At 39.6% G+C, this 22884-nt stretch overlaps 1 long non-coding RNA gene and 1 pseudogene across 1 annotated transcript; one reads left to right on the top strand and one right to left on the bottom strand.

Annotated features, from left to right (window-relative positions):
* Positions 1 to 573: 573 nt before the first annotated feature.
* LOC137240913 (uncharacterized) lies at positions 574 to 8897 on the bottom strand. The gene is made up of 3 exons (XR_010949857.1): positions 8719 to 8897; positions 909 to 1065; positions 574 to 846 (listed from the first exon to the last, which is right to left on the bottom strand). It is a non-coding gene; the product is annotated as an uncharacterized lncRNA (long non-coding RNA).
* A 9663-nt stretch (positions 8898 to 18560) lies between these two features.
* On the top strand, positions 18561 to 19291 carry LOC137239745 (heat shock 70 kDa protein 14-like; annotated as a pseudogene).
* Positions 19292 to 22884: the final 3593 nt, after the last annotated feature.

Genomic DNA, 22884 nt, shown 5'->3' with positions numbered 1-22884 from the left:
AAGCAATATGAGCAAGTCTACCTACATAGTGAATAAAATTAATAACAACAAAGGCAACACTTAGAGACCAATTGCAAAGCGAACAGCGGGCATTCATATGGCTGAGTGGTTAAAGGCATTGTGAATGATAACTATGTGTGATATCTTCTGCATAGACGTCAAAATTCCAATATGATTGGATCACCTGATTTGTAATTGACTATCGCTGTCTCATTCTGTATCTCTTTCTATCACCCGCTGTAGATAGGCGCCGCCATATTGAACACCCTGTCAAAACGCTAAAAAGTAGCCATATCGAACATCCTGTCAAGCAGTTGACAGATAAGATATCACACTTAGTCATCATTCACAATGGTTAAAGGCATCTGCCTTTACGCTGGTATGAATGTTGGAGATCCGAGTTCAGTACTCAGCTCACGAGAAGCTAGCTGATGAAGAAGTGAAATTCAAAAACATATCTTAGTAACCATCGCGGTTTGTAAACTTTGCAATTTTTCCCTAATATCAATAACAAAAAACCTTTATTTAATTAAAGAAATATGCCTAAATGTATGCGCATACAATATTTTTAAATTTTTCCACCTGAATGAAAAATTTTGATTATAGAAAATCTGTTGGTAGCGTGTTTTTGTTGATCTTGTTTAAATTCTTCATGTTCGCGCTGTAACTTCTTATAATCAAATGTGTTTCTATTTGAGTTTTTAAGGCTCGTTTTTCCATGTCAATAACTTCACTCTTTTTAAGTTCACCGTCACCAAAGCACTACCCGAGGGTTTAGGGGAGTGTCGCCCGTTGTATGCATGTATGTATGTATGTATGTACGCATTTTGATAGCTTAACCCATTTCTACAGAGAAAGAGCTTCTTTAGATTTACTTCCATAACGTGTAGAAAAAAATTCCCCCATACCGTTTATGAGAAAAACACTGCGGCTAGTTCGTAGATATGACGAGTGGAGATGCTCGCCCATATTGTTGTTGTTATTTTAACGATAAAGACACTCCCCGAAGGGAGTATTATCGCCGTTGATGGTCCACCATTAAGATACTTGTGCAGATTGAAACCACTTTTATATTTATATATATAAAAAACGTTACTCATATTGCTTTATTCAATGGTTTTTGTTATTGCTATTAGAGCAAAATTGCAAAGTTTACAAACTGCTAGCTTTTTGGGCGCTGAATATTGAACTCGAATCTCCAACATTCATGCCAGTATAAAGGCAGATGCCTTTAACCACTCAGCCATATGAATTCCCCGCTGTTCGCTTTGCAATTGGTCTCTAAGTGTTGCCTTTATTGTTATTCACCATGTGGGTAGATATAATTCTATATGCTGTTTTAATCCTAATGGTGTGGCATTTTTAAGCGCGCTTAAAAGCTTAGTAACATTTTTCTCTAATATCAATAACAAAAACCATTGTATAAAGCAATATGAGCAAGTCTACCTACATAGTGAATAAAATTAATAACAACAAAGGCAACACTTAGAGACCAATTGCAAAGCGAACAGCGGGCATTCATATGGCTGAGTGGTTAAAGGCATTGTGAATGATAACTATGTGTGATATCTTCTGCATAGACGTCAAAATTCCAATATGATTGGATCAAATGATTTGTAATTGACTATCGCTGTCTCATTCTGTATCTCTTTCTATCACCCGCTGAAGATAGGCGCCGCCATATTGAACACCCTGTCAAAACGCTAAAAAGTAGCCATATCGAACATCCTGTCAAGCAGTTGACAGATAAGATATCACACTTAGTCATCATTCACAATGGTTAAAGGCATCTGCCTTTACGCTGGTATGAATGTTGGAGATCCGAGTTCAGTACTCAGCTCACGAGAAGCTAGCTGATGAAGAAGTGAAATTCAAAAACATGTCTTAGTAACCATCGCCGTTTGTAAACTTTGCAATTTTTCCCTAATATCAATAACAAAAAACCTTTATTTAATTAAAAAAATATGCCTAAATGTATGCGTATACAATATTTTTAAATATTTCCACGTGAATGAAAAATCTTGATTATAGAAAAATCAAAATAATGAAAATAAAATTATTGAATAAACTAATGAAATTACAAAGTATATAAAGTTAAAGTAAAATTTATAATGTATTAAAAGGGACCCTACAGTACTAGCCCGACCATCTCGGGAACGATTATTAAGACCACATTAAAGCTTCAAGGCCATACGCCCGCCTACCCCACCCCCTAGTCAAATCGTTTCTAGCAACACTTTATTTCTGATAACTGCAAAGTATTTTGATGTCTCTTTTACCGGACTGTATTTAATCCCTACAATACGCGCGAGCAGAAAGCTGATGTGTTCACCAACACATTCACACAAAAGTATGGCGATTACTAAACATACAAACTTTGTGTTGTTCATTTTTTTTACGTTTGCCCGAAACTGTGCGTACCTGCCAATAAATAACTCAATTTGTGTTCCTTTCCATTATTTCCGGTCAGTTTTGGTAAACGCAGACGATATTTAGAGAATATCAGAACAAAGCTATTATTTGATAAAACGCAAAAGACGTAAAAATTTCAGAGCGCTACGTGATTTTTAAATTAATTATTTAATAAATAAAATAAAGGTTTTTATAATAAAAAATAATATGAAAGGAAGGCATTTTGCTTATTATGTAGAACAGGGTGCAGGTACGGATCTGAACGACTTACTAAGAAGTTGGACCATAGATTTTAAAGTTCCTTATAATGTTATAGATGAACTTCTTCTGGCACTCCAAAAGGGCGGGATAAAGGATGTGCCGTTGTGTGCCAAAACTCTTTTAGACAACTTTCGAGAAAAAGTCAGTGTGGAATCTATGCCAAATGGTAATTTTTGTACTTTGGTATACAAGATCAACTTGTTTCTAAACAACTTTCATTTTTGGAGGCTGAAACTATTCAACAGTTCAGGTCAAGTTTTATGGCCTATTCTTGGAGCACTAGTACATTTTCCTAGTGTTGATTCTTTTGTTATATCTAGCTTCCCAGGTTTTAAAAAGTCTGAAAACATTAATGATTTTATGGCTACGTTCGCTTCAGAGGCAAAATCTCTGCGAGAAAACGGTATTGCTGTCGGTCCCAATAAAGTGTTGTTAAGATTTGATATGTGTGTGTTCATTTGCGACTCCCCAGCTAGGGCGTTTGTTAGTGGTGTTATGTCATTTAATGCCAAACATGGATGCCCCAGGTGTTATCTAGGGGGTGACTGGGATGGGAAAGTATATTTACCCACAACGTCTGGTGTACCCAGGACAGATATACGTTTTGAGAAAAGAGATCAAGTGTCTCAACACAGTACTCAATTCAGGCAACAGAAAACCGTTTTAGAAGATGCCGGCTTTAAAATAATTTCCCAGTTTCCACTAGACTATATGCATTTGGTAGATTTAGGTGTCGCAAATATCCGAAAGATAAATGAAAATATTAAATTTATTTCGAATTACCTTCCGTCCGAAATCTGTCGTACTGCGAGAAGTTTAGATGAAGTTAGTCGGTGGAAAGCAACGGAATTCAGACAGTTTTTGTTGTAGCGATAAGGTTGCACTCCGAACGCTTTGGGGAGTTTTATCGATGTGATGGTCTTTTGCCGGATACGATGTACCGGATCTGCAGATGTTGCCGGAGCTCCGGTAACACAGCACCATTAAGGTGCTAGCCCCACCATCTCGGGAACAATTTATATGGCCACATTAAACCTTCAGGCCATCCCTCCCTCCCCACCCCAAGTTCCATGAGAAGGTTGAGGTCGCCAGATCCTTGTGTGTTAATGAAAGAGGATTCGACGCGCATAGGTGATGTTGACAATTGGGTTTGGGGAAGCTGTATATTGCGCTGGCAGCCTGAAGGTATTTTAGTCGCCTCTTATGACAGGCATACCTACGTCGGGTATATTCTGACCCCCTAACCCGCTGGGGAATTCAGACAGTTCCTGCTACACACTGGCATTTTTTGGTTTAAAAGACTGCATTAGTAGTGAGTTGTACTTCCTTTTCCTGCTACTACATACCGGCGCTTGAATTCTTTGAAATGAAAGGTTGTTTAGGTCTGAGGTTGATATTGCCCAAGATATATTAGAGCATTTCGTCACGCAGTTCAGTGTAATGTTCGGGGAAGAAAGCGTTACTTTCAACATTCATGGTTTATTACACTTTTCAGAATGTGTAAAAAATCTTGGTCCTTTAGATTCCTTTTCTGCTTACAGGTTTGAAAATTTTGTGCAATTTTTAAAAAAAATAGTAAGAAAACCAAATCAAATATTGCAACAGCTGTTTTTAAGGTTGAAAGGAAGGCACGATGTAAGTTCGTCGATTCACAAACCTTCCAAGCTAGGCTCTTTCGATATTGCTTTAAAGAAAGATAAAGAAACAGGTAAGGGAAACAGGTCTCTGGTCAAATGGATCTAGTGGACACGCCACAATCATAGGCCCAGTCCAAATACCGGTACGCGCTGACTACTGCACGCCAAAGAACGTCTTCGTTAAAAACTATAGTATATATATACCATCGCGACAAGACTGGAATACAAGACAACATACGGTACCGGGTGCCATCAACATATTCACGGATGGTTCTAAGCTTGACGGGAGGGTGGGAGCAGAGCTCTTTTCGCCGGATCTGGGTCCAGAGGTCTGTTTTCGCCTACCAGATCGCTGTAGTGTTTACCAAACGGAAATGCTGGCAATCATCTCGGTTCTATGCCTAAGGATGGTAAACGAGTGTTTATTTTCTCAGACAGCCCGGCCGCATTAAAGGCCCTGGACTCATTCGTCGATAACGCAAAGTCGGTCACTGCATGCCGCAGATCTCTTAACGAGATGGCTCAGCACTTCAGTATCAGCCTTATATGTGTACCTGGGCACAGGGATATTGAACGCAACTGCAGAGCAGACGAGCTGGCCAGAAGAGGCACCACCGACCATATCCTTCCGGGAAATGATTCGGTAGGTAAAGCCATGGCCACTTTCAGGCTTCGTGTGAACACAAGCACTATACAATTGCAAATGGACTATGGTCAGCCATATCATCGTGTGAGACATCCAGGCTAACCTGGCCCTTATAAGACAACGGGCGCACAAGAGCGCTTCTGATTTTTAACAAATCAGTTCTATCTTCCGTGATAAGGATTCTAACAGGGCATTGTTTAATAGGCACGCATGGTGCTAGAATGGAGGTGACGACCTTCGACTATTGTCGCAGCTGCAGATGTACAGAAGAGGAGGAGAGTGTCCAGCACCTTCTCTGTCATTGTCCAGCGTTTAGTAGGCGTAGGTTGGCCATCCTTGGTAAACCTTTTCTACATGACCTTGCTGAGGTCTCTGGCTATGAAGTCAAGACTCTAGCAAAATATATAAATTCCACGAAGTGGTTTGACCCACTTTAGGCAGGGTAGGGGTCTTCTTTGAGACCGTATAGGGTATTACCAGGGCCGTAGAGAGATAATCCGGGCCCGGGACTAAACAATTTATGGGCCTTATATAAAAAAACCACTAAAACATTTGATTAACTTGAATTAATGACGTCACATTCATGAATCATTATTGATGGATTACATGAAAAAAAATTTTTGCCACATCAACTACATGATTTTTAGACTAAGAGCTGACAATAAAATTATCGCAGAATATTTACTATTTATACTATTTTATTGTAACGTGGAAATAAAATTCTCTTTTAACAGCCACATATTGTTTCAAATAATCTCTTCTAGTTATTGATAACATTTTAATTAATATCTGATAAATTTAATGATGATTATAAATTTTAATTATTCAATATAGAAAGTTCGGATATCAAAGAGTGGCTTTACTTGCTTTTTTTCTTTGCCAAATTTTTATAATAATATCAAAATTTAACTGTCTTACCAAAACGGATTCAACACAAAGCGTGGCAAGTGATGAAACTCGCTCTTGAGATGAACACGATCTATGAAAGTTTTTGATTTTTGAAAGGATGCTGAAGGAACCTTCTGCACTAGCTACAGTGACAGGTATAGTGCAAAAGATACATAAAAAAATACAAATGTTGGGGAAAATCGTATACAGATTTTGAACATATGTAGATGGCATTCAGCAATTCCAATGGTGACAGACCTTTATCAAAATGTGCTTCGTAAATGCGTTTCAAGTGAATTATTTCGCATTGTAAGCTTTGAGAAACGTCCGACTTGTATTTTTCGAAAACGTCTCGCTCAAATTTCCCATAGCTGCAAATCATTCAGTAATGCCAGTGACTGAATCAACGATCACCAGGAATGTATCGTTTTTAAAATCAGACTCTGAATCATCCGTAATCATCTCATTTAAATTATCTTCAGAACGTCTTTTGGGTGTTCTCTTTCAAATGTCCGGAAACTTTGGCGAGATATTGAATAACAACTGTTTTGCATTCGTTTGAAAATTGTTTCCCAATGATTCCTGCTCAAATTCAAAGAAGCTAATAAGGCATCTAGATGTCGGACTTCAACATCTATGGTGGCGCCTCTAGCTTGGATGGAGTACGACGTTTCTTTCATTAATCGTAGTCAGTACTTTGACCCAAATTTAGGACATCCAGATACATTCGAACTTGTTAATTTACTTGAGAATGCCGGTAACATCTCTATGCTTGCGCAGTCAAATTTGGCTTTTGTCTGAAAGACTATGAAGAGAGTGTGGTACATTTTTTTGAGGATGTCGCATCGCTGCTGAGAATAGCAAAACATTTTTGTACAACTCCGAAGAAAGTAGAATGCAGCCGTACAACATCAGCATGCACCATCAACACCACATAAATTGAGACTGTGGGTTGCACAAGGCGAGTAATCAGCATTCGAGTTTTTGTCAAGAATTTGACGCAGTGCTCCGTTGTAAGCTCCTTTCATATTGGCGCCGTTATCGTACCCTTGTGCACGCCAATCTTTTAATGGGATTTTATGTTTACCTAGAGGACGGCAATTTAGATCAGCGATTTTCTGACCAGTGGATTATGAGATCTTAGATGCCCAAAAAATGTTCATTGTTTCGTTCACCAAGATATATACTTCCGCCTTTGAAAACTAGGCCTCTTTCACCCAAAAATAAAATAGTGTCCAAGATTCTATATAAAATTTCTTTCCTCTTTTGAGTTTCAGTGATTAGCTGTTCATTGATAAGTGTATCAATTGTAGCCTCGTTTTGAATTAGATTTTGTAAAGATCGCCATTGAATATAACATTTAATGTGATCTTGAGTATTTTCGTGTGATGGCAGTTTATCGTATAGCTTCATCCATACCTGGAATTTCGAATATCCGCAAAACAAATTTTAGGTCGATTTAAAGTATTGGTGCTTAACAGACGACATGGTAGGCAATAAAAAGCATTGCTACTGGCACTCCACAGCAACCAGTCACCTTCCACTTTCCATTTGACAAGATTCTGTTTAACAACGAGGTAGGAAATGCCTCGTCATGACAATCACGAGAAAAAATAATACGACACTTTTGATGACCTCAACGAATTATTTCGTTGACTTCTTCAGATCGCATAAACTCATTATTCACGGTACCGATGTCGAAGTCGTTTCAGTAATGTGAACTTTGAAACAGAGTTGGTGGTATTGTTGGAAGACTTTTTGAAGATGAACTTTCATCAGTGTCACCACGAAAATTTTACGATTTCGGATTCATGTAATCATACATTTTTGTTTGATGTTTTTTTTTATCCTCAGGCTCAGGCAAAAAATCATTATAAATATTCGTTGAATTTGAAATTCGGCTTAAAATTTGCACATGGAACAACTAAAGACTCTCCTGAATTAAAAAAAAAATATCTTAGTACCTCTAAATCGCGGGCCCCCTGAGAAACACATTTTTGTTTGATGTTTTTATTGTCTCCTCAGGCCCAGGCAAAAATCATTATCAATATTCGTTGCTTTTGAAATTCGGCTTAATATTTGCACATGGAACAACTAGAGACTCTCCAGAATTAAAAAAAAATATCTTAGCACCTCTAAATCGTGGGCTCACTGAGAAACACATTTTTGTTTGATGTTTTATTGTCTTATCAGGCCCAGGCAAAAAATCATTATATATATTCGTTGAATTTGAAATTCGACTTAAAATTTGCACATGGAACAACCAAAGACTCTCCTGAATTAAAAAAAATATCTTAGTACCTCTAAATCGCGGGCCCCCTGAGAAACATATTTTTGTTTGATGTTTTATTGTCTCCTCAGGCCCAGGCAAAAAATCATTAAAAATATTCGTTGAATTTGAAATTCGGCTTAAAATTTGCAAATGGAACAACTAAAGACTCTCCTGAATAAAAAAAAAAAATATCTTAGTACCTCTAAATCGCGGGCCCCCTGAGAAACACATTTTTGTTTGATGTATTTATTGTCTCCTCAGGCCCAGGCAAAAAATCGTTATAAATATTCGTTGAATTTGAATTTCGGCTTAAAATTTGCAAATGGAACAACTAAAGACTCTCCTGAATTAAAAAAAAATGTCTAAGTACCTCTAAATTGCGGGCCCACTGAGAAAGCCCGAGCCCGGGGGGAATCCCGCCACCCCTCCCCCTCTCGACGGGCCTGGGTATTACAATGGGCCCATTGGTGGCCTAAGTAGGGAGCGGTTACTATTGTGTCCAGCTCAGCTCTCGCAACCTAACCTAACGTCGCTGCACTTTCCAAGAATTTTATAGCATAACCAGATATAATAATCACAAAGAAATTTGCCGTGTAGGGTACCCCATTTCTAACAATTCAATGCAAAATTTATTTATTTTGCATTATAACAAAAGTGGTTCTCTTTTTTTTGGCTTGAGAACTGTCACACATCCACTTTGATATGGGTTAGAGTTATTTAATTAATCTATACACCAAGTTAATCAATAGTAACGTTTTATTTATTCCTAAATGTCTCTTAAGCTTGCACGAATATTTTAGCCAAAGGTAGATATATGCAAAAGCAGCTTGATAAGCTGACTTCTATCGTTTTCAATGCCCAACAAGAAAGCTATCGGTTAGATAGCTGTGACGTATATTACATATTGGGGCATATTCATAGATGGAATTTATGTTCCAATTAATGGTGACTTATAACCATAAAACCATAACCAGATAAAACAGCTGATCAACCCCACCTTATGGACATCAATGTAATCGATTAATGGTGCCATATCATAACGCTAACGCCATAACCATACCATAGCCAACCATTGGTTTTTGGTTTCTCGCCATATCCATAACCTTAAAATATTTGAGTTGGTGAATTTAATAACTTTTTGTAGATTTTATTCATTTTTTTGGGTACGTTTTGACTAAGATACTTATTTTTTGTGAAATATGTTTCAAATTGTTTGCCTTTTCTTCATTTTTATGAAATTTTCACGATTTTTAGGTTAAGGCACCATTAATCGATCATATTGGAGTTGGTTATGGATATGGGTATGGTTAAGACTATAATTTTAGGGTTAAGGAAGTTTAGCTAGCCCCTTAGTTGGTACATAAAGTTAGCTGAAGCTTTTTTGACAGATAGCAAATAGAAAATTATGTCAAAAAGCTGTAACTAACTTTTAGTTCTTAACTAAGTTTGACTATGAATACGCCCCACTGTTTTTATAAGATATTAAACGTATATTATTCTTTTTATAGATATGCTGAGAGTTTTGACGGAAAATATTTATAAGATGGATCAAATTGAACAGAATGTAAGAAGTAAGGTAATAGGAGACGCAGGAAAATAGTATTACAATTCACAGTGAATTTGTATTTAACTAGATATTTGTATTTTATAATATTCATGCAAGGTACTTTTTATATTCTTTAAAATTAGCAAAGTACACTCAGCTATAAAAGCGTACTACAGAAAATGGTGGAGGAAATAAAGCAAGAAGTAAGTATTGTTTTTATTCAATTAATTTTACTTTTCGCTTCATTATCTCTCTAATGGCTTAGGCTTTTTTGTGTATATACTTATCTTTGCTATGCACACAGAAAATATTAGTTTCATTCGCCTAACGATACATTATTATCTTAAATATACAGCCCAATTCTCAATCATTTTCCCGGGGAGATTTCTCCCGTTCTCCATACAAAAATTTGCCATCCTCAACCATTTTTGTATAGAGAACGGGAAAAATCTCCCCGAGAAAAAATTGAGAATTGGCCTGATAACGATGAAAAAAGGTACCGACCATATCTCAACCAAAGTACTTTGTTGCTAAAGCTCACAGTTGAGTATATAATGTTTTGTAACCACGATAATTAAATCGTTTCTTGTTAAAATATATATAAACCTTCATTTTAAACAGGCAGTACCGAAGAGTGAAGTTTTGGCGCAACAGCACTTAATGCGAGAGTGCAAGGTGGCGCTGAAAAAGGTGGAAAGCTCTGTGTGCAAAATTACTAGGGAAGTCAGAGACAAGTACATGGATGAAGTTGCCAGCGTATTGCCTCTTCAGAATATATTAGAGGTTCTAAGGGTGGATTGAAGATTGAAGGTAGAGGAGTATGCTGTAGCAATAGTAATTTGATTCAAAAAGTTCTCTTTTACTTACTTACTTAATTGGCGCTTAACCGTCTAAACGGTTACGCCCGTTCAACAAGGCGCGCCAGTCGCTCCTTCGCTCCGTCAACCGGAGCCAATTGGTCACACCAAGGGAGTTTATTTCGTTTTCCACCTGGTCCTTCCAACGCAGTGGGGGCCGCCCTCTACCTCTCCTTCCATAGGCGGGTTCCGATAGAAACACTTTCTTGGCCGGAGCATCATCTTTCATTCCCATAAAGTTCTCTTTTACCATAATTTAATTTCGCTTTCATATTTTAGAACGCTCATCTGTTCAAAATTAAGGGCATTCCGAGGACATACCCCTAGTATTAAAGGAAATTTTTAGTGACACGTTGATGGAAGTGTACAACTGGGCGGGAGCAGCTGTAAAGAAAAGTATCGAAAAGCTTTCCTTGTTCGAGACATATCTTCGCGGTAAGACGTTATAAAGAGAGATGTATAAGCTGTAGTCTTATATTGATTTTTGGTACGTTATTAGATGTATTCATACACCAAGGATATGCATCGTATGGAAAAGGAATGAGAAAGGCGGTTGAACTCAGCCATCACAGGATTGCACAAAGGAAATTCGTCAAAAAGCAAACATTAGATACGGTACAGACAAGCCCACCAGCGCAATGAACTTTTTGTAGATTTTATTCATTGTTTTGGATACGTTATGACTAAGAGACTTATTTTTTGTGGAATATGTTTGTAATTGTTTGCGTTTTCTTCATTTTTATGAAATTTTCACGATTTTTAGCTTAATCGCTCATATTGGAGATGGTTATGGATATGGATATGGTTACGACTATGATGTTAGGGTTAAGGAAGTTTAATTAGCCCATTAGTTGGTACATAAAGTTAGCTGAAGTTTTTTTGACAGATAGCAAATAGAAAATTATGTCAAAAAGCTGTAACTAACTTTTAGTTCTTAACTAAGTTTGACTATGAATACGACCCGTTGTTTTGTATAAGATATTAAACGTATATTATTCTTTTTATAGATATGCTGAGAGTTTTGATGGAAAATATTTATAAGATTGATCAAATTGAACAGAATATAAGAAGTAGGGTAATAGGAGACGGAGGAAAAATAGCATTAAAATTCACAATGATTTTGTATTTAACTAGATATTTGTATTTACTAATATTCATGCAAAGTAATTTTTGTACTACAGAAAATGGTGGAGGAAATAAAGCAAGATGTACGTATTGTTTTTATTTAATTAATTCTACTTTTCGCTTCAATAATTCTCTAATGGCTTAGGCTTTTTTGTGTATATACTAATCTTTGCTATGCACACAGAAAATATTAGTTTCATTCGTCTAACGATAGATTATTATCTTAAATATACAGCCCAATTCTCAATCCTTTTCCCGGGGAGATTTCTCCCGTTCCCCATACAAAAATGTGCCATCCTCAACCACAAAAAAATTGTGAACATAAGTGTTTTGCGCAGATATAATTTTGGACTCCAAACCGGTGTTGGACCCACCCAGAGTAATTCTTTATAAGCGCGGCCGAAGGCTGCCAACGCAGAGAGGTTTTATGCGCAAAAATACTAAGGATCTCACGCCCGGTTTCGGTGGGACCCGCGGGTCATTTTTCGGTTATTCGTTAATATCTGTCGAACAAGTTAAATTTTTTTTATTTTCCGCCTCCTGATTATTAATACTGATGTCAAGACGCGTTGTTTGACACCTCTCTCGATATTTTTGGTAGCGTATTAGCAGTCGACCCCTCAACTAGACTATTACCGAAGTTTTTTAAGTTTTTGAAATATTTTTAAATTTAATTCCAATGTTTAATTGAATTTTTTATATAATTTTTTATCATAATTGCCTGAGACAAAAAGGGCAAATAACTAATAAATAAAAGCCTTTTTGACAAAACATGTTGTGAACAAAATTTAAAGAAATGAAATTTTAATTAATAATGAATACAAAGAAAAGCAATCTGATATATATGTAAATAGCTTAAGTTAAAATTAAAAATGCAATTTATGTTTTATTTAAAGAAATGAAATGTGAATTCATAAAAAAAGTAATGAGATACACATTTAAATAAGTAAAAGTTATAATAAATAATACAATATATATATTTGCGGGGCAGTGAGGGCCCGGGGTAGTCGGGCGCGTTCGCACGCAAATAAACATATAAAAAGAAGAATTAGTACCGAGTAATTACAATTTATTTACAAAATATAACGAAAGGAATTAACGACGAGCTACAATATTTGTTTATACAAGTGAAACACTCACAAACTTCCTTTTCGTAAGAAAAGTGAATTACTTCACAATATAAATGGCAATTCCGATTTAATATGCAGTAGTGCAATTTGCAAGAAATTAATTGAAACTCAAAATGTAAAGGATATATGGTAGGATAACTCACTTGTGTGATAGCTGCTGGCGCTCGAACGTTCTAAACAGAAGTGAAAGATTTTAAAACGAAAAAGGTTCGCACCATCTGCCGATAGCTAACTTTCGTCGAGTTTTTCCCCTTTGAAGTTAGCGTTCGGCAGGGGTGGGCCGTTACCGGTAAATAATATTGCTAAAAATGTGCATTACGGTGGTCGCGAATATTTAGGCTGGTGGCCTAAACATATCAAATGTTTGCGGGGCAGTGAGGACCCGGGGTAGTCGGAACCGATCGCACGCAAATAAAAGAAATAAAAATAAGATTTAGTACCGAGTAATTACAATTTATTTAAAAAGTATAACGAAAGGAATTAGCGACGAGCTACAATATTTGTTTATACAAGTGAAACACTTACAAACTTCCTGTTCGTAAGAAAAGTTAATTACTTCACAATATAAAAGGTAATTCCGATTTCATATGCAGTAGTGCAATCAGCAAGAAATTAATTGAAACTCAAAATGTAAAGGATATATGGTAGGATAACTCACCTGTGAGATAGCTGCTGGCGCTCGAACGAACAGAAGTGAAAGAGTTTAAAACGAAAAAGGTCCGCACCACCTGCCGATAGCTAACTTTCGTCGAGTTTTTCCCCCCGGTAAATAATAATATTGCTAAAAAGGTGCATTAGGGTGGTCGCGAATATTTAGGCTGGTGGCCTAAACATGCCGGCCCCTTGCGGCGAGCAACTCGAAAGAACAAAAACACGATGAGTAAGCCAGCAACCGTCCCAAGGCGTGATAATTTAAATAAATTAAAATTCCAATATGACCTCCTGTGAACACCCAGTCTCAACTAATGCAGCCTCTCTGGACGGAGCTGGTTAATTAGATATAATTTTGAAATTGGTAGGAAATTAGAATAACTGTAAATGCGCGATGCCAGAACATTATTGCTGGAAAGCTCCGGTGGTCCTTCGAGCCCGAAATTTTTGGTGGTTGCTTATGCAGGCAATACGCGGTTATATACGCTATATCACGGTAAAGCCGTGTGTTGTCACGGCCCTTTGTAATTCAGAGCTAGTGAATGAGATTGTCGTTTAAGCGACATTGTGCAAATAAATGTGCGACAGATGTAAAGTGTCCCTTTTTCGCTGCCCTGGAACACTCTTTGTGTTGATTTTGGCCAATTAGTGTGAGAATCACAAATTGTGGTGTGTTTGTTGATTTCAGCACAACCCTGCTGGGGGTGGCCTACACTACCAAGTGTGGTAATTTGTAAGCTGCTGACTCTTCCATTAATTGGAGTGAGACAGCTGTGCGGTGCTGCCAATTCGGCAGCATAGCGATACCTAATGGTCATGTCATGAATTCTTTGAGGAACTTCACGTGTGAGTTCTGACACGATATGAACTTTGATCATTTTATCGAGAAATTCTCATTTTTTTTTGTTTGGAGTTTTGTTGGAGGTTGTTTACCGTAAAGTATTTTCGTTGTGGTGTTTTTTCTTTGTTTTTTGGTTTTTTTGTTAAGCTAAACTTGCCGTCGACCGCTGTTCATTTGCTGATGTCTGTCTGGCAGCACTGTATTTTAGTGTTGTTATATTTGCTTAATCTGTGCACAGGAACGGCATTTATAGCGTGACCAGTGACGAGATTATATCAGGTTTTACCAAGCAAGCATGTAAGTATGCGGATTGTGTTTTCCTTCTTTATTTTGGATCCTCTTTCCTAATGTGCAATTACCACTTTCTTTCTTTTCCGTTTCAGGGCCTCTTCCGAACGTCGTCCTACGCTGCGAATTACATTTTTGAATGTGCCGCGGAATTACAATCGCATAAGCTTGACGGTGCGGTATTATGACGAGGGGCCCTTGTTGTATACCCGTTTTTATCGGGGCTATGAGGGGCTCCTTTGGGTTCGCGCTGACTCTAATGGCGGGCAAGAGTTTATGTGCCGAGTGTGTGGGCAAGCCCGACAAGAGGGAGGGGGGAATGGGGGGGGGGGGATTCCCCCCGGGCCCGGGGTTCCTCAGAGGGCTCGCGATTTAAAGGTACTAATACATTTTTTTTTATTCAGGAGAGTCTTTAGTTGTTCCATGTGCAAATTTTCAGCCGAATTTCAAAATCAACGAATATTGATATGAATTTTTGCCTGGGCCTGAGGAGACAATAAAAACATCAAACAAAAATGTATGTTTACATGAATCCGAAATCGTAAAGTTTTCGTGGTGAAACTGATGAAGGTTCATCTTCAAAAAGTCTTCCAACAATACCACAAACTCTGTATCAAAGTTCAGATTATTTAAACGACTTCGATATCGGGACCGTGAATAATGAGTTTTTGCGATCTGAAGAAGTGAACGAAATAATTCTTCGAGGTTATCAAAAATTCCCTGTTATTTTCCCTCATGAGTGTCATGACGAGACATTTCCTACCTCGTTGTTAAACAGAATCTTAGAGAGAAAGTGGAGCGTGACTGGTTAGTGTGGAGTGCCAGTAGCAATGTTTTTATTGCCTACCATGTCGTCTATTAAGCATCAATACTTTAAATCGACCTAAAATTTGTTGTGCGGATATTCGAAATTCCAGGTATGGTTAGGTTAGGTTAGGTGGTAGCTGCCCTGATAAGGAAAGCTCACTTGGACAACACGAAAGACCGTTGTGATACCACATACACCAATAATAACGGTGACTTAGATCTAGCTACTTGAGAATCATTGGATAGCAACGATAAAGCTCCGAATGATACCGATCTCAACTTTGGATAAATCCTTATTGCGACCGAATACTTTCGCCTAGTTCTGGCAAAAGCTGGGCAATCAAGCACAAAGTGATTTGGTGTTTCCACCTCATCATCCTCCATACAGCTGCAGCAGGATGGAGTTTCCAGTATATTGAAACGAACTGCATGGAAACCCATGGGACAGTGCCCTGTCAAACCTCAAACACCATTCATAGGTGAGGCTTAGTGCACCCAACTATTTCAGCAGACCTCCTGCCATCCACTTTCGGCCAGAAAGATATTGCTACCCTGCAAGACGTGGTGTCCGCCCATCGTTTGCTGAGCTGACTCGAGACCCAGCTATGGAGGAACAATCCACAGGTATCCAGCGGAATCCCAAAATCCCAGCCATTTTCATACGGTTTATTTTTACCGATGCGGGCTAAGAGATCCGCTTGACAGTTACCCGGTATATCACTATACTCTTAATTGTAAAATAATTCGATGAAATCGCAAGCGATGTTAGGCACTCCCAAACCACCCTCGATCGCACTGTAGTTGAGCTCAAGGCCTTGATAGCCGTTTGGATATCAGAGTAGATATTAAAACAGGTTTGGAAGAAGCTATACGATAAACAGCCATCACAAGAAAATACTCAAGATCACATTATATTCAATGGCGATCTTTACAAAATCTAATTCAAAAGGAGGCTACAATTGATACACTTATCAATGAACAGCTAATCACTGAAACTCAAATGTGGAAGAATTTTGGACACTATTTTATTTTTGGGTGAAAGAAGTCGAGCTTTCAAGGAGAAGGTATACATCTTGGTGAACGATGCACCCTTTTTGGGCATCTAAGATCTCATAAGCCATTATGATCCGATACTTAGAGATCATTTGAGAAAGTTAGGATTTCACAACAGCAGCACAAACGTTTACAAGTTCACTATCTTTCCCCAGACATGCAGAACGAGTTTAGAGATATTTGTGCAAAGCACGGGGGGAATCTATATTAGATCAAGGCAAGAAAGCTAAGTATTTTGTTATTATCGTTGATGCTATGCCATGTTGACTACGTTCATTTTGCGCTAACTCCATTTCAATTCGAAAGCAGCAAATTTTACAGTTCAAGAACGGTTTTTGGCTTTCGTGAATTGTAACCAAAAAACTGGTAAGAAAATCGTTGATCTAATTTGCCATACTCTTGGTAAACATGAAATCCCATTAAAAGTTTGTCGTGCACAAGGGTACGATAACGGCGCCAATGTGAAAGGAGCTTACAACGGAGCACTACGTCACATTCTCGACAAAGACTCGAATGCTGATTACTCGCCTTGTGCAACCCACAGTCTCAATTTATGTGGTGCTGATGCTGCATAATATTGTACGGCTGCTATTACTTTCTTCGGAGTTGTACAAAAATGTTTTACTATTTTCAGCAGCACTCCACAACGATGGGATATCCTCAAAAAAAAAAATGTACCGAGCTTTCTTCATATTCTTTCAGCCAAAAGCCAAATTTGATTATGCAAGCATTCGGCGATGTTACGGGCATTCTCAAGTACATCAACAAGTTAGAATCTATCTTGCTGTCCTCAATTTGGTTCAAAATACTGACTACCATTAATGAAAGAAACGTGGTCCTCCACGCTAGAGACGCCGCCATAGATTTGAGTTCCGACATCTAGGTGCCTCATTAGCAGATTTGAAATAATTTTAAACGAATTCAAAACAGTTGGTATTTAAGTGAACATTTCGCCAAAGTTTCCGGATATTCGATAGAGAAAACCCAAAAAACGTTTTGAAGATAATGGGAATGAGATGATTATACTGTTTTCACACAGAAACTTAATGATCTCATTTCACCTGCTAATGAAATCGTAAATTTTTTGCTTTCACACAGAAGTAACTGCTCGATTAGTATGAAGGATGAGACATACAATCATGGCGGAACGATACAAGGTGGGAGCATGTTGACATACCTACAAACAAAAAAAATTCCATGTACTTGTAAATTCGATGGAAAAATGTCAAAATCGTACTGCGCCGGTAGTTGATGTATCAAATCAAATAAAAAAGGTTATAATCAGCTGTTCGATGCGGCCACCTTGTATCGTTCCGCCATGCAGACAATGACATTTGCTTTGAAAACTAAGACACGGAAACGGAAGCGGAACGCTGCCAACAGAGTTGCATTGTGCTTTTGACTTCATTAGGCATTCGATTAGCTACTAATGAAATAATAATAGATTCGAATTTTGTAGGGAAGATTGAGCTCAATAAGCGGCTTAATGTAGAAAATTGCCTTTATTATTCAATAAGCCGTCTGTGTGAAATTAGTATTACGGATGATCCAGAGTCTGATTTTAAAAACAATACATTCTTGGTGATCGTCGATTCGGTAATCACTGGCATTACTGAACGATTTGCAGCTATGAGAACGAAACGTTTTTCTTTTTGTGGCAATTTGAAGACATGGATGAAAGTATGGTTCGGGCGAGTGCAGTAAAATTTGTCGAAAAATACAAGTTGGACATTTCTCAAAGCTTTGAATGCGAAATAATTCGCTTGAAACACATTTACGAAACAAATTTTGATAAAGGTCTGTCACCATTGGAATTGCTAAATGCCATCTACATATGTTCAAAATCTGTACACTATTTTCCCCAACATTTGTGTTGCTTTGCGTATCTTTTGCACTATACCTGTCACTGTAGCTAGTGCAGAACGTTCCTTCAGCGTCCTTTCAAGATGCCAGTTTTCAGTATGCCAGTATCGTTCCCTTTTGATAATTTTATATATTTTTCTAATTTCTTTTTCTTTTATTTCATTTCAGCTGATTCTATTACTTCACACCACTGAATATACACAAGAGCACGCTTTTATTATTTCGAGTAGCAAAACAAAATTTAATCAATCCTTAAATAAAATAATTTTATTTGTTAACGAAAATGTGGCCGAGGTTCGGTATTAAAGTTAGCAATAGTACTTTATGTATTGGCAACAAGCAAAGTGATCGTAATTCGCAGGCATGTCTACTTTGGGATGGCGCCGAAGAAATCGAATATGGTTTGGCGGCCAAGCAAAAAATGGCCACCCAGCCACAACAAAACGTGGCCAACAGCTTTCAGCTTCTTATGCCACAAGAATTAGGTACACAAAGACTTGCAACAGCCATCCAAGAACTCCCTTGCGATTATGATACACTCAGTCACACTTTCCAATTAAAGTCTCAAATATACGATGATAAAAGCCGTGAAACCAAAGAAAATATGCATGAATTGACTTCTTTCGAGGTGTAAGTATCATTATTTCGCGCAGAGTTGGAGTTAGCGCGGTAATATCATGTTGGTGATAAAAAACCAATTGTAGTGGTCTCAATACTGTGTTATTATCCAAAAAGTGCATGGCCGGAATTGGAGCCTGCAGCAGAAAAAGCGGGCTTTCATGTAGCGCAAATTGTTTCAGAGCCAACTGCTGCTATATCCGCTTATGGTATAGGCGAACAAGTAAAGATATTACACAATATATACTAACAATAAAATGTGGCGGCCTAAATAGTCATTTTGCATTGTATGCTGTTAGAGATGGACTCTATACACAGTTGAGCGCATATGGACCATTTGATATAGGTGGTAAACATTTCACCGATGAATTGGTACAATTGTCGCGGAAGATTTAGTCGGTGATAATGCCAGGTTTCGCGAGGCGAGAAAACTGGAGAGATCAGGGAGGTAGCTGTTTATTCTGTTGCAGAGCTCATCGATCTGTGGGCCTGAGCATGTGGCCATTAGTGTGCAGTCATCGGCGTATGAAACGATAGTGACTCCTTCTGGTGGTGAAGGTAGCTTAGATATGTAGAAATTAAACAAAAGTGGGGATAAGACACCACACTGTGGCACCCCTTGTTTAATTCTTCTTGGTTTTGATGTTTCGTTTCTAAATTGGCCAAGAGACAGGCTGAAGACATGTGCTAAGTATTTGAAACCCTCTTTCCCTAGGCTTTTAAGCATCGGCATGGCTATGCCTTCTGGGCCCACTGCTTTGGATGGTTTAGAGTGACCAATGGCATCTTCCACCTCTCTGGCGGCTATGGTAATTGGTGACGCGCTGAATTTATGTTTATATGCGTGTCTGTTGGCCCTCCGTCTATCTTCGTTGACCGTAGAATGCATTACATATTGACGGCAGAAAGCGCTCGCGCATTTTTTCGAATTCGACAGCACTTTATCGCCGAAGGCGATGGAAACTTTGTCATTGTGCTTAGGCGGATTCGATAGGGACTTTACGGTGGACCAGAGTTTACCCACACCGGCAGAGAGGGTACAACCTCTTAGGTGCTTCTCCCATTTCACCCGCTTGTGTTCATCCACAAGCAATCTGATGCGTTGGTTTATATCCCTTATTTGGGGGTCGCCTGGGTCGAGCTGTCTTATAAGGCCACGTTCTCTCGCTAAATTTGCGGCCTCCGCCGGGAAGGGGGCCGAATTTCGGGAATTCTCCCGGCGGGAATGAAACGTGCCGAGGCGGATTCAATGACCTTGTGGAAAGCACGCTCCCCTTGGCGGGCATCAGTTGGGATAGGGAGGGCAACAAAGAGGTTGTCTGTAAAAGATTTGTATTCATCCCACATTGATTTTTTTAAGTTTATGAAAGTGCGTTTTTATGTAACGATGAAGTCGGCGGTGTCCTCGAACGAAATAAGTATAGGCAGGTGGTCGGATGCCAATGTTACCATCGGCTGCCAGTTGACGCAGTTTACGAGTTCTGCGCTCACGATTAAGATATCCGGCGAACTGTGACAGTTTCCTACCATACGCATGGGGGCGTCTCAGTTTATTGTGCAGAACGCCGTTTCTTCTATTTGATCCGCTAACATCTCACCCCTACTGTCCGCCCGCAAGTTTGAGTGCCATAGATCGTGATGGGCGTTAAAGTCGCCTAAGAGAATGCGATTGTTGCCAGTAAGTAAGGCGCTACTATTAGGGCGGTATCCACTGGGGCAACAGGTGGCAGGAGGCAGATAGGCCTTGACGTTCTAAGACATTGTCCCTGCGGTCGATGCCAGGATCAAATATATGATATTGCACAGAGTGGTGTATGATAAACGGGAGGCCTCCATTCCGCTCATGCGATCTTTTCTGTGGACATTACACCCAGAACAGGTTTGCAGTGCAGATCTTGCTGTGAGTTTAGTCTCTTGAATCGCAGCAATGCGGATGTTGTGCCGCTTCATGAAATCGACTATCTCCGTGATCTTCCCAGTTAGTCCATTACAGTTTAACTGCAGATTTCTGAAGTGCATAGGGTGAGACGTCGCCACTCTGGGAGTAAGTGACGGGTGACTACGCCTGGGTTGAGGAAGGCCAGGACGCAACTGCTGTTGTGGCCCTGGTACTGGGTGTCCTTGGGCAAGCATTGTGGTACCCGTTAGATTTGGGTTTGCGACCTGGCAACATGGCGCAATGAAACCCGTCGGGGCGTTGCCATCGCGGAGACCAGAACATCTAGGAAAGTGGCACCGCCTAAGGCAGGAGCTGCATTGGGCGGCTGTCGCAAAAATTTATATTGTGTGCTGGCAAACGGTGCAAACGGGGTTACGGACTAAGAGTCTGACCTACACGATTGCTGCTGTAAAAGAGGGGGGGGGGGAAGACGGGGGAAGGGGCTGATGCTCACCATTGCTACCGACTCTACTGCGGAGATAGTAGTTATGAGTGGTAGCAGCTGTTTGAGTTGTTTGGCGCCGCGGGGCGCGAGCAGCAGCGGGTACTAGTTGTAGCTTGTTGAGCAGTTGGGCTGCTGGAAGGTAGGGGGGCGCTAAGGCGTAGACTCCGGTACGCCCTTGGACGTGAACAGCAAGGAGCCACGTGGACGTCGGGTTCTGGGATCAAGCCCAGAACAACCTGTCCGATGCAACCATCCCTTACACGAGACACACTGAACAGAGTATGACCGTCGCAAAAAGATTCTTTTCCGGCAGATGCAGCAAAACCCTTTCTCAGGACCGGGGTCAGGAGTTGGACCCGGATTGGATTCGATACCTTCCCCGGAATATGGAGCAGTCCCGCTGCAGGGAGCTGCTGGGAGGATGACAATTTGTGGGAGGGACGCAACAAATTAAATAGGGTTACACTGAAATGACAGTCCTTGGTCGGGAAAAATTCCGAGTCGCTCCGGTACATAGAACCGACTGCCTTGGGAAGCGAATTACTTGGGATTTACTCATTTGGCATGGTAATGATGAAGCAAATGCAAAGGTATTGATTGGTAAGGGAACTGCCCTGCTACGTAAAGTTAATTTGGAATTGAAACAAGATAAGGCATCGGAAGGGAACTGTAGTGTCATACGCGTACGTGCTGGTGCAAATGTCAACGAAGTTTCTTTGGAAGGTGTGACGCCAGCTAATAATGGTATATATCGCATTGAGGCTGATATCGATTGCAAACAAGTGGGTGCTGAATCCCTTCGAACGCCCCGTTTGCGGATACGTGTTCTTTAAAACTAATTTGACATGTATGATTTATTCGTATTAAATTTTATTTAGCTTAATATTTTTGTTTGGTTAATATGTTATTAAATTTAACATTGTACTAAAATTATATTTTGATTTAATTAAGTTAATTTCAAACATTTATAGATTGATTAATCATGACTAAGAAGACAAGATGATTCAAAACTTATGAGGTGGGTTTGGTCAAAGGCTGAGGTATGCTCAAGTCAATCCAGAGTCGGATGGAGGTCCCACTTCCCCCACCTAAATAAATACACAATGAATTCGTGTTTCGATTTCGAACACACACACACACACGCGGCTCTCAGGCTAAAATATCCACAACCTTGAATCCAGGAGAGAGAGAGAGGGGGAGAGGTGTTTACTAAGTAGGGTCGCTGATATTATAATCCAAGGACGGCGGCTCTCCGCAGGGAGAGAGAGAGATAGAGTGCTAGCTAGCGGTGGCCGAGATGGTGGAGACGACGGTGGCTCTCGCTATGGGGGCGCTAACGGCGGTAGTAGTGACGGCGGTAGTTGGGATCACGCCCGAAGGGAGAGTACTGGACGGCGGTGGCTCTCACCAAATAGCTATGACAACGGGTGGCTAGGCTTCGGGATGGGATGTCCGTGGATCGGGATCGTGGCGGCGATGGTACCTACGGCGAAGTGTCTTTATTAGTATGAGATTAATCTAACTACAATATATTGGCTCGGGTATTCGGCTAGGGTAGTAGGGGAGTTTGTCCCGCCGCAGGCGTTGGGAAGTGTTCCCCTCTTA

This window comes from Eurosta solidaginis, chromosome 1 (genome assembly GCF_040869045.1).
Source record: "Eurosta solidaginis isolate ZX-2024a chromosome 1, ASM4086904v1, whole genome shotgun sequence".
Taxonomy (NCBI): Eukaryota; Metazoa; Arthropoda; class Insecta; order Diptera; family Tephritidae; genus Eurosta; species Eurosta solidaginis.
This window is presented reverse-complemented; position numbering and strand designations above follow the sequence as displayed.